Raw genomic sequence first — 12,261 nt, 5'->3', positions numbered from 1 at the left:
TCACATGGGAATAAATGCAGATGACATTGGGGGGGCTGGAAGCTATACAATGGGGGGCGATGGGGCCAGATGTTATAGACCAGGGGTACTGGGATTGAAGGTGAAACTGGAATTCAATAATTAGGCCGCGGGGCACTACTTTTCTATGCGTAGTATATATGCACTAAGACCCCTGATTCCCGCAGCGTTGCTGGCACGCTCCCGGCTGCTGCGTGCACTGAGGCCCAGGCTCCTCTATTCCTGATTTGCTTCTGTATATGAAAGACATTTCCTAAATACTCTGCATATTTCCTCCATATATTGCAACTCTGGGGCAGTGCCCTGTTGGCGAAGATTTCTCCTCCTCGATATATATCTGCCAAAACTCTATCTTCTTTATGGCTGTAATTACAGACATAACCTCCACATGTACAGCAGCCCCGCCGCCGCTCTTTTACAGCTCCCCTCTGGCTGCTTTCTTTCTCTTGTCTCCATGTAGTCCTCTGCCTCCATCCATCAAATTGCAGTCTCTCCCATCATGTCTCTATGATAAGAGCTCTGGAAAACCAGATGGAAATGCAACAATATATTGAGGGGAGTCCCAGAATTATACGCAAACGATCACTAATAGGATCTGTCAACGCAGGTCCCCATCTTCAGTAATGCCCCCTGGTCCCGAGCTCAGCAGCTCCGCTTTGGGTCCTCTGCTCTGGCCTTTCCTGTGCAGACATGGGTCCAGTGCTCTGTGAGAAGAAGGCTGGCTGACCACGCAGTACTTAAGCCAGACTCCTTCTTATATTCATGTATTGTCCTTAGCAGAAAAGGGGGCTGGCTGACCACTCATGTCAGTCACTAAGCCAGACCCCTTCTTATGTCTATGCATTGTCCTTAGCAGAGAAGGAGGCTGGCTGACCATTCATGTCAATCACTAAGCCAGACCACTTATGTCTATGCATTGTCCTTAGTAGACAAGGGGGCTTGTTGAGTGGCTGAGCCAGCCTCCTTTTTATATCTATGTATATTGGTGTAACCCCCCTGACTATGTAATATGGACCCCTGAGCCCTGGTGATCATATGATTATAGCGGACAGCGGTTCCCACCCAGAGGACAGTGATTTAATTTTACAGCTCGTATGTCCCTATAAATTTGGCCGGTCTTTACTGCCTTGTGCTTTGGTCTGTACATAAAGTTGCGGTTCGGCCCTTCATCTTGTCAGCGCACATCTGTTTGTGTAATGACTGTAACTCCCATGGCCTGGACTCTGACACCAGCAATGGCCGACTGTCAGCAGAGCAGCTGCCGCTGAACTACCCCCCCTGTAATGCTCACTTAGCGGGCACAGCCAGATGGGAGTTGTAGTCACATTACATAAATCTATTCCACAGATTACATAATACAGTCACGTCGGGGCTGCCTCTGAGCCTGTGCACATTCTGGGTCTTCTTCCCAATCCATCCCTGCAGCTCCACAGCCTCTTCAGTCACAGCTGCCCCTCCATGCCCACCTTGTAACATTGCACCATAGACTCCATCTATGAGGGTCCGGATTCTGCACGTGATTAGGGGCTCTTACAACTCTGTTCACACAAATTGGACAATTACATGTGGATTTTTTGGGCATGTAGGGACCATAAGCTGCATGGAAGCTAGGGTGCAGACTGTAGCAATAATTAGTAAATTTGGTAACTATGTAGTGTGATCCAAAGCAACCTTTGTGGGCCCCCTAGGCTGCAGGTTGCCCTTGTGGACATGGGCAAACTTTTCAGCTAAAAATGTCATGGTACTACAGGCTCCAGCATGCATTGCCAGGCAAGAAAAGTCCTACCTCAACTTATGCCTAGCAATCTGCATCCCTGAAAAAGTTAGTACTACAAGTCCGAGCATGCTTTGCCCTAAACTATTTCATGTGAACCTCCAGTGCAAAATGTGTCACCAAGGTCTCGGCTCGTCTGCAACCTCTGCGCTCCCAACTCTGCTTTTCTCTAGTATGTATGGCTGCTGCTATATGACAAGTATATCTGTGGAGTATAGAGGTTCCTCCTGTTTTTTAGGATCCCCCTTGTTTCACCAATGCATTCAGTCCACCTTCTGTGTGACAGATACACCAGCACTCTTAATGGAGGCTAGGTCTTGTCCCCTGTGGGGTGAGAGCGACCTCCAGTGTTCACTTCGCAATCTTACAGATCTATGAAGTGATGGCCTGATCTTAGTACCAGTCTGAGTATCTTCTGTCTTCAGGGGATCATCAGTTCTTTGACACAAAATAATTGCAAAAAAAAAATGTGTTTTTTTTGCCCAGCCCCCAGCTTTCCTTATACAAAACTCAGTATTAACTCCTTTGCACCTGAGGGTGGTTTGCACGTTAATGACTGGGCCAATTTTTACAATTCTGACTACTGTCCCTTTATGAGGTTATAACTCCGGAATGCTTCAACGGATCTTGGTGATTCTGAGACTGTTTTCTCGTGACATATTGTGCTTCACGTTAGTGGTAACATTTCTTCGATATACTTTAACTTGCGTTTATTTGTGTAAAAAAACGGAAATCTGGCAAAAATTTTGCAATTTTCAAACTTTTATAATTTTTATGCCCTTAAAACAGAGAAATACATCACACAATATAATAAATAACATTTCCCACATGTCTACTTTACATCAGCACAATTCTGGAACCAATTCTTTATTTTCTTTTGGAAGTAATAAGGGTTAAATACCCAAAAGTGACACCATTCTAAAAACTGCACACCTCAAGGTACTCAAAATCACATTCAAGAAGTTTATTAACCCTTCATGTGTTTCACAGGAGCAGTAGCAACGTAGAAGGAGAAAATTTAACTTTTTAGTCACAAAAATGATCTTTCAGCAACAATTGTTTATTTTCCCAAGGGTAAAAGGAGAAAATGGACTCCAAAAGTTGTTGTCCAGTTTGTCCTGAGTACGCTGATACCCCATATGTGGGGAGAAACCACTGTTTGGGCTCGGAAGGGAAGGAGCGCCGTTTGACTTTTTCAAGCTAAACTTGGCTGGAATTGACATCGGACGCCATGTCGTGTTTGGCAAGCCCCTGATGTGCCTAAAAAGTAGAAACCCTGCACAAGTGACCCCATTTTGGAAACTAGACCCCCCTAAGGAACGTATCTAGATGTGTAGTGAGAGCTTTGAACTAAAGTTTATAATGCCCGGACGTGAAAATAAAAAATCCTATTTTTTTCCCACAAAAATGATCTTTTAGTCCCCAATTTTTAATTTTCCCAAGAGTAACAGGAGAAATTGGACCCCAAAAGTTGTTGTCCAATTTGTCCTGAGTACGCTGGTACCCCATATGTGGGAGAAAACTACTGTTTGGGCACACGTCAGGGCTCGGAAGGGAAGTAGTGACGTTTTGGAACACAGACTTTGATGGAATGGTCTGCGGGCGTCATGTTCTGTTTGCAGAGCCCCCGATGTGCCTAAACAGTAAAAAAACAAAACATAAGTGACATCATTTTGGAAACTACAACCCCCAAGGAACGTATCTAGATGTTCCCTCTTTTTGAAACTAATCTACTGTTTCCTGTAAAGTAAATTAGTAGTGCATGGATGTGTGGTACAATTTAAAGCAATCCTTCATACACAGGCCAGGTTTTATGGGGCAGGTGTTGCATTGATAAATGGTTTCCTTGCGTATTCCCTTTTGTAACACACTCGGCACCATTTTTGCGACTTACCTCTTTTTGCTGGAAATGCTGACCTGGTACGATACGAGCACCTTTGGTTCCGGAAGTACTGGGGTCCTCTCCTTCCCTGGTGCCAAACATCAGGGCCTTAACCACTACCTCCTGGAACTGAAGGTGCGACGTATCGGTGTAGCGTGCACATCGTGACAGCAGGAAAGCGTTGAGCATTGCCATTTGTATGATGTGCAAGGCCAGCTTTTTGTACCATACCCTGGCCTTTCTCAAAGCACTGTATGGTTGGATGAGTTGATCGGAGAGATTAACGGCCCCTATGTTTTTGTTGTATCCCAGTACACAGTCCGGTTTCCTGACCTGTGTAGAGGTACCTCGTACAGTGCTGAGGGTGCTGCCATCACCATGTATGGTGGTCAAGAGAAGGACATCCCTCTTTTCCTTGTACTTGACCATGAGCAGGTGGTCGCTACATTGGGCTCTGCTGTCACCCCTTCTCAGCAGCTGCCCAAGTAGCGTTTTCGGGAGGCCTCTCGGATTTTTGCGGATGGTACCGCAGGTTGCGGTACTTCGCGCAGAGAGGGATCTGAAGAGTGGGATGCTGGAATAAAAGTTATTGGTGTAGATAACCTTCATCCAGCAGTGGGTGCACCAAATCCCACACAATTTTCCCACTCACTCCCAGGACAGGGGACACTCGAGGTTCAATCCTGGTGTCCTTCCCTTCTAAGACTCTAAAGCTGTAGGTGTACCCTGAAGTACTCTCACACAGCTTATAGAGTTTGAATCCGTACCTGGCCCTCTTGTTGGGCAGGTACTGATGGAATCTGAGCCTTACCTTAAAGTGAACCAAGGACTCATCCACATAGAAGTTCCATTGGGGCACGTATACTTCAGTAAACTTTTTGCTGAAGTGTTCGATGACCGGCCGAACTTTGAACAGACGGTCAAAGTTGGGGTCATCTCGTGCGGGACACTGTGCATTATCAGTATAATGCAGGAATTTGTGGATGGCCTCAAAACGCATCTGGGCCTTGACCATTCGGAACACTGGAGTGTTGTATAAAATATCAACACTCCAAAATTGCCGAACTTCTGGCTTCTTCAGGATCCCCATATGAAGGACCAGGCCCCAAAACTGCATCATTTCAACTGCGTCTACAGGAGACCAGTTAGAAAATGATGAACCGGGGTTTTGCGCTAAAAATTTCCGAGCGTACAAATTAGTTTGCTCCACCATGAGGTTAACAAAATCCTCAGAAAAAGACTTTGAAAAAGTCTATTTCTGTGAGGACGGTGGTGTCAAACTTGATTCCTGATTGTGCCACAAAATCAGGAATCAGTGGCTCGTAATTTTTTTGGGGCGAGGTTCATACGGGGTCTGAAGAGGGGTGCGCTGGTTCATCTTCATGCGTGGGCGCTGCCTCATCTTCTGTCCTGGGACGTCTGCGTGATGGTTAAGCAGGACCCGAGGAGGAAAATGAGGAGGATGAAGAATCCAAAAAGTGTAAAAATGTGGGATCCTCTCCCTCGCTATCAGTGTCGGAGGCAAGGAAAGAATATGCCTCCTCCAATGAATAGCGCTGTTGGGATGAACGTGACAGGTTGGACATTTTTTGTGTGAATATGATGCTTTGTGTGTACTTTATTTCTAACTGTATGTGTGTGTGGGGGGGGATAGTGATTGGTGCAAACTATTATCTGAAAAGAAAAAGCTAAAAGAAAAAAACAAATAGGGAGAAAAAAAATGCCTGTGAAAATAAAAGTCTAAAACAGCAGGCCCTAGCTCTGATAAGTGAACTGCGTCACTTATCAAAGTTCGGCGGCGCAAAGGGGGGTGGAGGGGGTAAAAAAAGGGGGGATGGGGGGGATGAAGAGAGATCGGGCAGGGATCAACACTTGTGGTTGTAGTCAGGTGGCGCAAAGGAGGGTGAAAAAAAAAAAGGAAACCGGCAGGCACGAGCTCTGATAAATGAACTGCGTCACATATCAAAGTTCGGCGGGATGTGCATATGGAGTTGGCGCAAAGGGGGCTGAGAAAAAAAGCAAGCACGAGTGTTGATAGATGAACTGTGTCACCAATCAACGCTCGGCGGCTGCTAAAGGTGCGCATGTAGGTGGTGCAACGGGGGGATGGGGGTGGATGAAGAGAGATGAGGCAGGGATCAGGATCAACACATACGGTTGTAGTCTCTCTTCTTTCTTTCTTCAGCAGGAATTGTGGTCACAGGCTACTGTGGCACCACACGTCCCAGCACAGGAGGAGATCTAGCTGTGTGACCGCTCTGCAGGAATCCTCAGCTAGTCAGACAGGTCACCCACAGGTGACAGACAGGTCACAGAGCGGTCATTCCGCTGCTGTGATATGTCATTGGTAGGATCGATGATCACATCGATCCCACTAATCAGAGGTGGCCCTGGTGACACCGGTGTTGCTAGGCACCTGCCCAGGATCGGAGCTCACAGCTCCGATCCTAGGCAGGTCACTGGCAGGGCACAACGCAGTCACACTGCAGCTGTGCCCTGTGATTGGCGCCATTGACGATTACATCGATCGCACCAATCAGCAGCTGCAGGCCATACTAGGCCTGTCCTAGGCATCGGCCTAGGATCGGTGCTATTACAGCACTGATCCAGGCCAGTACTGGCGGGGCACAGTGCGGTAACACCGCCGCTGTGCCCTGTGATTGGGCCAATCAATATGATCGTCGATAGCGCCAACCTAAGCAGTTTTGTCCGATGCCTGGCGTTGCCAGGCACCGGCCTAAGATCGAGTACATCGGTACTCGATCCTAGCCTGGGACCTCACTGTTTCAGCCAATGAGAGAGGCTGCGATTGGCTGAGAATTGAACTGCCAATCCCAGCGATCGGGAGACCGGATGGGGGAGGGCGCAGCCCAGGATGCTGACACCATCTTCCCTGAGGTAGGATGGCGTCGGAAGTTTAAGGCGATCACTGCGACTTAAGTCTGGATTATAAGATGAAAGTTAAATACCAAAAAAGCAGCGATAAGATGTAATAGGAGGAAACCACAAGCTTGTGGCGACACACGTTGGGCGGTTTCTGCCCTGTCAGATACATGGACTTATTGCTGGTTATTATGCTCTCTTATCAATACACACCATTGGCATCATTACTTGGTTGATGTAGGTATTCCTTACCCTTTGGATCCCTGCTCTTTCCAGCAGCACTTTTCATATTATATCTTGTTTTCATCATGCTTTATGGCTGATTTTTGGTATTTAACCTTCATCTTATAGCAGTTGTTATAACCTTATTAATATTTTAATTCTTTCATTGCGCTACAGGAGATGCATAGAGCATATTTATTGTGAGGGGTTTATATATTACTTGTTTAGTCTAATTTACATGGGTCCTGTATATGATTTACAAAGATAGCATTATTCATCTATTTGCCCTACAGGATTGGTCATCCTAATTGCGGTTGATCATGTCTTGTGTCATGTTTTTGACTTGTTTTTATTCATTGTTTTTGTGTAGTTGTTACTTAATAAAAGATTATCTATTTTATCATGTCTAGTGATCCCCATTTATATAGCTTGTCTTTGTCTTGTTTTTTGCACTAGTATATATTACTTGCTATAGGCGATACCAGAATTATCTACAGTGGTGCCCTACGTCTTTTCTATTTAAAAATAGATTGTACTCGCATAAAAAAGGCATGACACTTGTAATACACGTGTCCAACTCTCCTGCATCAAAATTGGACCGATTTTTAAAATCTTTTGTCTTGCCAATATCTGACCATTCTGTGTCCATTAACTGATCAACATTTCTTCATTGATGCCAATTTATTTTCTTAACCTAAACCACATTTCGCAGGGTTTCAGCTTTCAAAAGAATCATTTATACAACCAATGGATGAATTTAACGTCAGGTTATAAGCTTTTATTTACATAACATGGATAAGCGACATAACTTCTGTCAGGGAGTGTATGTACACAGTGACTGCACCAGCAGAATAGTGAGTGCAGCTCTGGAGTATAAGGCTATGTGCACACGTTGCGGATTTTGCTGTGGATCTGCAGCTGCAGGTCTGCAGCAGCTTTCCATGTGTTTACAGTACAATGTAAACCTATGGAAAACGCAATCCCCAGTGCCCATGCTGTGGAAAAAAACGCGCGGAAACGCAGCATGTCAATTCTTTGTGCGGATTCCGCTGCGGTTTACACCTGCTCCATAATAGGAATCCGCAGGTGTAAAACCGCAGGTGGAATCCACACAAAATCCGCATAAAAACCGCGGTAAATCCGCAGGTAAAACGCAGTGCCTTTTACCTGCGGATTTGTGAAATCCGCTGCAGAAAAATCCGCAGCCCTCAAAAATACGTGTGCACATACCCTAATACAGGATGTAACTCATGATAAGTACAGGATCAGTATGTATGTACACCGTGACTGCACTAGTAGTATAGTGAGTGTAATACTGGTTGTAATTCAGGATAAGTCATGAAACATACTGAATTGTAATCTATATTATTCAAATTCATTTTCTTTTCCAATCTGTGGGTCAAGTATCTGCTAAGAAATCTTCTTCTTTCATGCACAGGTGGTTGACCGTTTCTGGGTCACTATGGGTAGTGATTGGCTGCTTAGATTCCTATGATGGTTTTTTGTTTCAGCCCTTATCTGAGTTATTGGTAAATTTAATGTACTTTCTTTTTTTTCTGCATTCACATTGTACACTAAGGATAGACCATCAATGTGTGTTCCGAAAACCCCTCCAAATCAAATGTAATTTGCTTTTTGTTAAAGTGTAAAAAAAATCAATAATATCTAAAAATTCTTTTACAAGTGCTAAATGGCACCGTTCATACATTTCATGGTATGACTATAAGTAGAAATCATCAGTAATGGTAAACAAAATGTACAGTGAAAAAACCCTCAGTAATATGTGATAATCCCACATATGGGAAATAATCACTACAGCAGATCTATACAGTCAAATGCTAAGGAGCAACCAAGAGAATGTATATTCCCAGTGATGTAAGTAGCGCCTCATGGGCCCTGATGCAAAATTTGGACCTGGGCCCCCACCTGCATGTTTGCCAGATGTATGAGCCCTTGTAGCATTCCAGATCCTGTGAGCACATACATGTTTGACCACTCATTTAACAATGTATCCTATCCTGTAATAATGTCCTCTATCCTGCCACCTTCCTGTAATAATATCCCACATCCTGGCCCCTTTCTGTGGATAATGTGCCCCATTCTGTGCCTCTTTCCTGTAATGCTATCCCCCCATGCTGGGCACCTTCCAGGTATATCTTCATCTTGGGCCCCTTCCTGGTATAATGTCCTTGATCCTCCAGAGATATATGATAATTTCTGTCTCCAGCCACCACTAGGGGGGGCTCCCTGTATACAGAGATACATGATAAGATCCTGTCTGCAGTCACCACTAGGGGGAGCTCCCTGCATACAGACATACATGATAAGATTCTGTCTGAAGCCACCACTAGGGGGAGCGCCCTGTATACAGAGATACACGATAATATTGGTGGCTGCAAACAGAATCTTATCATGTATCTCTGTATATAGGGAGCTACCCCTAGTGGTGGCTGCAGACAGAATCTTATCATGTATCTCTGTATACAGGGAGCTCCCTCTAGTGGTGGCTGCAGACAGAATCTTACTAATTATCTCTATATACAGGGAGCTCCCCCTAGTGGTGGCTGCAGACAGAATCTTATCATGTATCTCTGTATACAGGGAGCTCCCCCTAGTGGTGGCTGTAGACAGAATCTTATCATGTATCTCTGTATACAGGGAGCTCCCCCTAGTGGTGGCTGTAGACAGAATCTTATCATGTATCTCTGTACACAGGGAGATCCCCCTAGTGGTGGCTGTAGACAGAATCTTATGTATCTCTGTACACAGGGAGCTCCCTCTAGTGGTGGCTGCAGACAGAATCTTATGTATCTCTGGATACAGGGAGCTCCCCCTAGTGGTGGCTGCAGACAGATTCTTATCATGTATCTATGTATACAGGGAGCTCCCCCTAGTGGTGGCTGCAGACAGAACCTTATCATGTATCTCTGTATACAGGGAGCGCCCCCAAGTGGTGTCTGAGGGCAGACAAAATTATATGATGTAACTGCTTTCCTTACCAACCATGACATCGGTCTCTCCTCTGTACACCAGTTTTACCCAAAGCTTTTGTACATGTCATAAAATCAGTAAAGAAAACCAGAGCGATCTAATGTAAAGTGCGGAATGATGAATGTGTTTTATTGAACATTTATAAAAAATAAAATAAAATCCAAATAAAATAAAAATACAATTTATAAATATTCTACCTTTTTTTTTGTTCCCATTGATACCAAACCCTGATGTGAGTGCCGCACAGAGCAGTTTCTCCTCTTATCTTCCTTTTGGTAAAAAATAATTTGTATCTTTAGATATTTGTAGCGTTTCCCACATGCAGATTGTAACACTGACGAACGAGCGTTTGAGTCATTTATCGGGATCACACAGTCATTTAGTTTCCATAAAGCTGTAGACAAGGCAACGAGACATGCAGAAGAGGAGGAGAGTGCATGGATGGATGTAGCACAAGCAGGTTTTGCAAAATTGTATTTACCTCCTGTAAAAATAAAGCCATCGCGACCATAAACCACACCCACATTAGTATGGCCATGCCTTCTTCACTCCCATATATGTGTACGCGTGTCCACCTCTGAACATCCCATTTTTATCTAAAGATCTAGTGGTGGATGCTGGATTTACAGGAAGTTAGGAATTGCAGGCTAAAAAATAAAATAATAAATCCACTTATTTTAAGGATATGTTATACTTTGGCAGGGCTGCCGGCAGGTATTTCTGGGCCTCATACAAGCTAATTGTCCGTTAATAAAATATAAAATTGTATTTCTAAAGCTTAACTGGGACATCCAAATCTGCTGTATACATAAGTCTAGTCAGCAGTAAATAAACTGCACCCATAAATGTATACCAGCATATATTAGTATATACCAGCAGTGAATAAGTTTGCATATATTAATAGGTATCAGCAGTGAATAAACTGCATACATCAAAATATACCAGCAGTGAATAAACTGCATATACTAATATACATCAGTAGTGAATAATTTGCATCTAGCAGTATATACTACCAGAGTAAAGTGCATAAATTTATATGTACCAGTAGTGAATAAACTGAATATATTAGTATATACCAGCCGTGAATAAACTGCATATATTAATATATACCAGCAGTGAATAAACCGTAGATATTAATGTGTACCAGCAGTCAATAAACCACATATATTAATATATATATATATATATATATATATATATATATATATATATATATATATATATATATCAGTAGTGAATAAACTGCAGATATTAGTATATACCAGCAGTGAATAAACTCCATACCTTTAATATATACTAGTAGTGAATTAACTGCATATATTAGTATATACCAGCAGTGAATAAACGACATACCGTAATATATACTAGTAGTGAATAAACTGCACATATTAATATATGCTAGTAGTGAATATTCACTGCTGGTATATACTAATATATGCAGTTTATTCACTACTAGTATAAAGGTATGCGGTTTATTCACTGCTGATGTATACGAATATATGCAGTCTATTCACTACTAGTATATATTAACATGCAGTTTATTCAATAGTATATATTAAGGTATGCAGTTTATTCACTGCTGGTATATACTAATATATGCAGTTTAAACTGCAACCCTTAAGATATTCTAGTAGTGAATAAACTGCATATATTAACATATACTAGTAGTGAATAAACTGTATATATTCGTATATACCAGCAGTGAATAAACTGCATACCTTAATATATAGTAGTGAATAAACTGCATATATTAATATATACCAGTAGCGTTATAGTCTGAAGTTTATCTGCCGGTTCTGACAGAGATGCTTTATGACAGATTTAGCCACAGTGGACCACTTTAATTTTGTGCATGGTACAGCACTAACTGATCTCAGTCCTGTATGCTGGGCCTAGAATGACTTGGTATTAAAGGGTGGCGATTCTCATAACTGTACACATTAGAGGGCATGCAGGTAATATCTGTGGAGGGCAGCAGCTGGGGATACCCATCCTAATGCCACCCCACAGGGAAGCAGATGAAAAGCTGACATGTATTATCCTTTGTGGTAACGCCCGCTAACCTGGCAATTCTCATCATTTCTGTAACTGAACGTGTGTTAGCAGCCGAGACATGGTCACACTGGTGTAGTGGGGGGATCAGGTCACATGACGCAGATTCATGCTGTTAATTACTAACACTATAAGAAGTGGCTGGGCTGTTCCCTGCAGTAACGCCGCAGATGACGCCAGGTCCCAGCTTGCAGCCATCAGCGGCTCTGTACTGAATTCTACTAGACAGGTTAATGGAATTGTGCATTGGTCGCCATGTCGGCTGCGTACCCCGTGCTGCACATTCGCTGTAGACTCTGCTGTCAGGGTGCATTGAATTTCACTTTGACCAACACAAAGTTTCCGGTCTCCTGCACCTGACGTCACTGCATGCAGAAAATCATTTATATTAACCCTTTCATGAACGGGGGATTTTCTGCGTTTTTATTTTGTATTTATG

The sequence above is a fragment of the Ranitomeya variabilis genome, chromosome 2 (assembly GCF_051348905.1).
Source record: "Ranitomeya variabilis isolate aRanVar5 chromosome 2, aRanVar5.hap1, whole genome shotgun sequence".
Taxonomy (NCBI): Eukaryota; Metazoa; Chordata; class Amphibia; order Anura; family Dendrobatidae; genus Ranitomeya; species Ranitomeya variabilis.
The sequence above is the reverse complement of the archived record's forward strand: the minus strand, read 5'-3'. Positions refer to the sequence as shown.